Source organism: Triticum aestivum, chromosome 3A, assembly GCF_018294505.1.
Source record: "Triticum aestivum cultivar Chinese Spring chromosome 3A, IWGSC CS RefSeq v2.1, whole genome shotgun sequence".
In the NCBI taxonomy this organism is placed as follows: Eukaryota; Viridiplantae; Streptophyta; class Magnoliopsida; order Poales; family Poaceae; genus Triticum; species Triticum aestivum.
The window spans coordinates 16,914,826-16,920,271 of NC_057800.1; positions in this window are offsets into that span (position 1 = coordinate 16,914,826).

Below are 5,446 nucleotides of genomic sequence, written 5' to 3' on the forward strand. Positions count from 1 at the left end.
CATCGCTTCCTCATAGTTCGCAAGTTCGTCATGGTCTAGTAACATGACTTCCAGAACAGGATTACCGTACCACTCTGGTGTGGATCTCACTTTGGTTTACCTACGAGATTCGGTAGTAACTTGATCTGAAGTTACATGATCATCATCATTAGCTTCCTCACTAATTGGTGTAGTAGTCACAAGAACAGATTTCTGTGATGAACTACTTTCCAATAAGGGAGAAGGTACAATTACCTTATCAAGTTTTCTACTTTTTTCCCACTCACTTCTTTCGAGAGAAACTCCTTCTCTGGAAAGGATCCATTCTCAGTAACGAATATCTTGCATTCGGATCTGTGATAGAAGGTGTACCCAACATTTTCTTTTGGGTATCCTATGAAGACGCACTTCTCCGATTTGGGTTTGAGCTTATCAGGATGAAACTTTTTCATATAAGCATCGCAACCCCAAAATTTAAGAAACGACAACTTTGGTTTCTTGCCAAACCACAGTTCATACGGTGCCGTCTCAACGGATTTAGATGGTGGCCTTTTTAACATGAATGCAGCTGTCTCTAATGCATAACCCCAAAACTATAGTGCTAAATCGGTAAGAAACATCATAGATTGCACTATATCCAATAAAGTACGGTTATGACGTTCGGACACACCATTACGTTGTGGTGTTCCAGGTGGCATGAATTTGTGACACTATTCCACATTGTTTTAATTGAAGACCAAACTCGTAACTCAAATATTCGTCTCCGCGATCAGATCGTGGAAACCTTATCTTCTTGTCACGATGATTTTCCACTTCACTCTGAAATTCTTTGAACTGTTCAAATATTTCAGACTTATGTTTCATCAAGTAGATATACCCATATCTACTTAAATCATCTGTGAAGGTCAGAACGATACCCGCCGAGAGCCTCAACACTCATCGGATCGCATACATCAGTAAGTTTTATTTCCAATAAGTCAGTTGCTCGCTCCATTGTTCCGGAGAATGGCGTTTTAGTCATCTTGCCCATGAGGCATGGTTCGCAAGCATCAAGTGATTCATAATCAAGTGATTCCAAAAACCCATCAGCATGGAGTTTCTTCATGCGCTTTACACCAATATGACCTAAACGGCAGTGCCACAAATAAGTTGCACTATCATTATTCACTACAAGAAATATGTCAACTTATGACCTTCTGTCAGTGACCCTCGAAGAATTGGTCATAAATTTATGACCATTTTAGACCAATTGGTCAAAAGCTGTTCAGGGGGCTCCAAACCCTAAACCATTGCGACCATTTTGGTCAGAAAGGTCGTTACACGAAATGGTCACAAAGCCAATAGTGCTAGTCTGCTGCCTTTTTTCTAGTTGTTAATGACCAATATAGATGGTCATAGCCTTGTAGATTGTGGTGGGTTGTGATGACTAGGCGCCATCTCATCAGTTTTGCCTATGTGTCATGTCCATGTGGCAGTTTTTGCCCTAGGTTGTGAAGCAACCTATATTTCTATCATTCCCAAAATTTCCAAAAAAATCTCATAAATTCTTTGGGGCATATCTTCATCAAATATGTAAAAATCCTTCCTTGCCTAGTTCAAAACTAATTCAAGAATATTCATTTTCCTATTCTGTTCACAACAACACTTTATGAAGGAAGTGTTATTTATATATTCTTGATTGCCCTCGGAATTTTTGGGCACTCTTTCCTATCCAAATCATTACCGCATGACAAAATTCAGCTCCATTTGCCTAGCAAATCTTCCTCGGCAAATTTCCAAAGTTTTTGTCCACCTAGAAGCATTGTGAAGGAAGTACCTTTTTTATATCTCTAAATGACATGGAATTTATGCAGTTCCTTCATATGCCCAAATTATCACCCTCCTCCAAATTGCAGCTCAGTCAAGTCATCTATGTGAGCCCAGGTTCAATTTATATTTTATGGCCAAATTGGCACGTTGCAAAGCAAGTGTTATATAGACCCCTCCTATTACCCTCAAACTTTTCGGGCACTCTTCCATACCCAAATCATTGCCAGATGATAATATTCAGCTCAATTTTCGTAGTAAATCTTTCTCGGGAAATTTCCAAAGTTTCTACCTCGAGAGAAGCTTTGTGAAGTAAGTACTAGCTAGGCTTACCCAAATGATCTGAAAATTTGCCAGCGCATGACCATACTTAAGTAACTTACCTACACCAATTTTGAGCTCATTTCATTCATCCAATCTCTCTCACTAGTTTTCCCAAGTTTCTATCCATAGAAGAGCATTGTGAAGGAAGTACTACCTTGGCATGTACAAATGGTATCAATTTTCTGCAATGCTTTCCTATGCCCAAATAACCATCCTCCACAAAATTTCAGCTCACTCCATTCATTATTTTGAGCCCAGCTTCAACATTCATATTTTTGTCCAACGTGGTACTTTGCAAAGCAAGTACCACCTAGGATCCTCCTTTTGAGCTAAAAATTTGTGAAGACATTCTCCTTAGTGGATGATCATCCTCAGCCAAAACTCACGCCCATTGGCCATGTGCATTTCCCGTACCGCTAATCAAACACTTGGTTGCTAATTCATGTTTGAGCATCGATCGGTCTCCTCGTGAGAATCTTATGTTCTAATTTTCTTCCTAGCACCAATCTGGGAAGTGCCCAACCCACTAGACATGCCTAGGCCACCCAGAACACATGGCAACATTACAGTCACGCGGTGACCATGCGACGGGCATGCGAGTTTACGCGCTCTAGAGTTGGGGCCCTCGGCCACCGCCCAAACCTCGACGTATCGCCACCAAACCATGTATTTATGATTAAATAGGTCCTTATGTAACTAGAAATGATTTTTGGAAAAAATAAATAGCAAACTATGAGGCAGCTGCAGTTCAAATTTGACCCGCTTCCAACTGAATCGGCGGAAATTTGTCTTTTTCACGAGACGTGAATCAAAAATTTTTACTCCCAACCATTTTGTCAATTGTTCATTAAATATGGCCTAGTATTTTATAAAAATGATTTGGTCCAATTTTGCAACAATTATTTGGTAGTTCCTTCACAAAAAAACCTCCTTTCGGGCTCTCAAAAAATGGAAAATGGTTTTTTCGTCCAACGAAAATGAAAACTTCCTTAGGCAACATTGTTTGCCATTCCAATATGAACCCTTGTGCACAATATGAGATCATTTGAACAAACTATGCCATGAATGTGGCCATAAGATTGATCATTTGGCTTGAAAGCCATTGATCTCCACACGTGATAGCTCGTTTCTGAGAACACTTTTTTAAAATAATTGCCGTATTATAAGTTTGTTATTTTTCCTGGGAACTTGGTCACATATAATGACACAATGCGAAGGTTTCCCAATTTTTTGATTTTTTTTTTGAATTTTTTATGCCCATTTCAAAATGTGGTCAAAACGGCGGGAATGACAGTTCCTAGCTAGTGGTTAAATCTTGGAATTTTTTTTTGGTGTTTCTATGATCAAATAGATACCTATTTACCTAGAAATGATTTTTGGAAAAAATAAAAAGCAAACTATGAGGCAGCTGCAGTTCAAATTTGACCCGCTTCCAGCTGAATTGACGGGAATTTGTCTTTTTCACCAGAGGTGGATCAAAAAATTTGACACCCAACCATTTTGTCAATTGTGCATTAAATATGGCCTAGTATTTTATAAAATTGATTAGGTCAAATTTTGCAACAAATATATGGTAGGTCCTTCACAAAAAAATCATTTCAGGCACTCAGAAAATGGTTTTTTTGTCCAAAGAAAATGAAAACTTCCTTAGGCAACATTGTTTGCCATTCCAATATGCTCCCTTGTGCATAATATGAGATCATTTGAACAAACTATGCTATGAATGTGGCCATAAGATTGATCATTTGGCTTGAAAGCCATGAATCTTCACACTTGATAGCTCATTTCTGAGAACACTTTTTAAAATAATTACCATATTACAAGTTTATTATTTTTCCTGGAAACTTGGTCACATATAATGACACAATGCTAAGGTTTTCCAATTTTTTGATTTTTTTTGAATTTTTTATGCCCGTTTCAAAATGCGGTCAAAACGGCGGGATTAAATCTTGGAAAACTTTTGGTGTTTCTCTGATTAAATAGATACTTACGTACCTAGCTAGTGGTTGAATCTTGGAAAACTTTTGGTGTTTCTCTGATTAAATAGATACTTACGTACCTAGAAATGATTTTTGGAAAAAAATAAATAGCAAACTATGAGGCAGCTGCAGTTCAAATTTGACCCGCTTCCAGCTGAATCGGCGGGAATTTGTGTGTGTCACCAGAGGTGGATCAAAACTTTTGACACCCAACAATTTTGTCAATTGTGCATTAAATATTTCCTGATATTTTATAAAAATGATTTGGTATAATTTTGCAACAAATATATGGTAGGTCCTTCACAAAAAAACCTCCTTTCGAGCACTCGAAAAATGGAAAATGAATTTTCCGTGCAACGAAAATGAAAACTTTCTTAGGCAACATTGTTTGCCATTCCAATATGCACCCTTGTGCACAATATGAGATCATTTGAACAAACTATGCCATGAATGTGGCCATAAGATTGATCATTTGGCTTGAAAGCCATTGATCTCCACACGTGATAGCTCGTTTCTGAGAACACTTTTTTAAAATAATTGTCATATTACAAGTTTATTATTTTTCCTGGAAACTTGGTCACATATGATGACACAATGCGAAGGTTTTCCAATTTTTTGATTTTTTTTGAATTTTTTATGCCCGTTTCAAAATGCGGTCAAAACAGCGGGAATGACCGTTCCTAGCTAGTGGTTGAATCTTGGAATTTTTTTGGTGTTTCTCCGATAAAATAGATACTTATGTACCTAGAAATGATTTTTAGAAAAAATAAAGAGCAAACTAGAAGGCAGCTACAGTTCAAATTGGACCCGCTTCCATCTGAACCAGCGAAAATTTGTCTTTTTCACGAGAGGTGGATCAAAACTTTTTACACCCAACCATTTGGTCAATTGTGCATGAAATATGACCTAGTATTTTAGAAAAATGATTCGGTCCAATTTTGCAACAAATATATTATAGGTTCTTCACAAAAAAACCTCCTTTTGGGCACTCGAAAAATGGAAAATGGTTTTTTCGTCCAAAGAAAATGAAAACTCCCTTTGTCAATATTGTTTGCCATTCCAAGATGCAAACTTGTGCGAAATATGGAATCATTTGAACAAATATTTGATAGGACTTTCACAAAAATACTCATTTTTGAGCACTGAAAAATGGAATGAATTTTTTTATCTTGAATCGATCACGACCAATTTATATTGGTCATAAGGTCATCAAATGGTTTTCTGCATTCTGATTGGACCATGAGCATATCACGCAGATCATGCATCAACCACCGTCGGATGCTTCCGGATCCAACGGCCCAAACCCACCCGAGCCGAAACCCTAGGTCTGTCCTGATGGACATTTTCCACCCACCCCC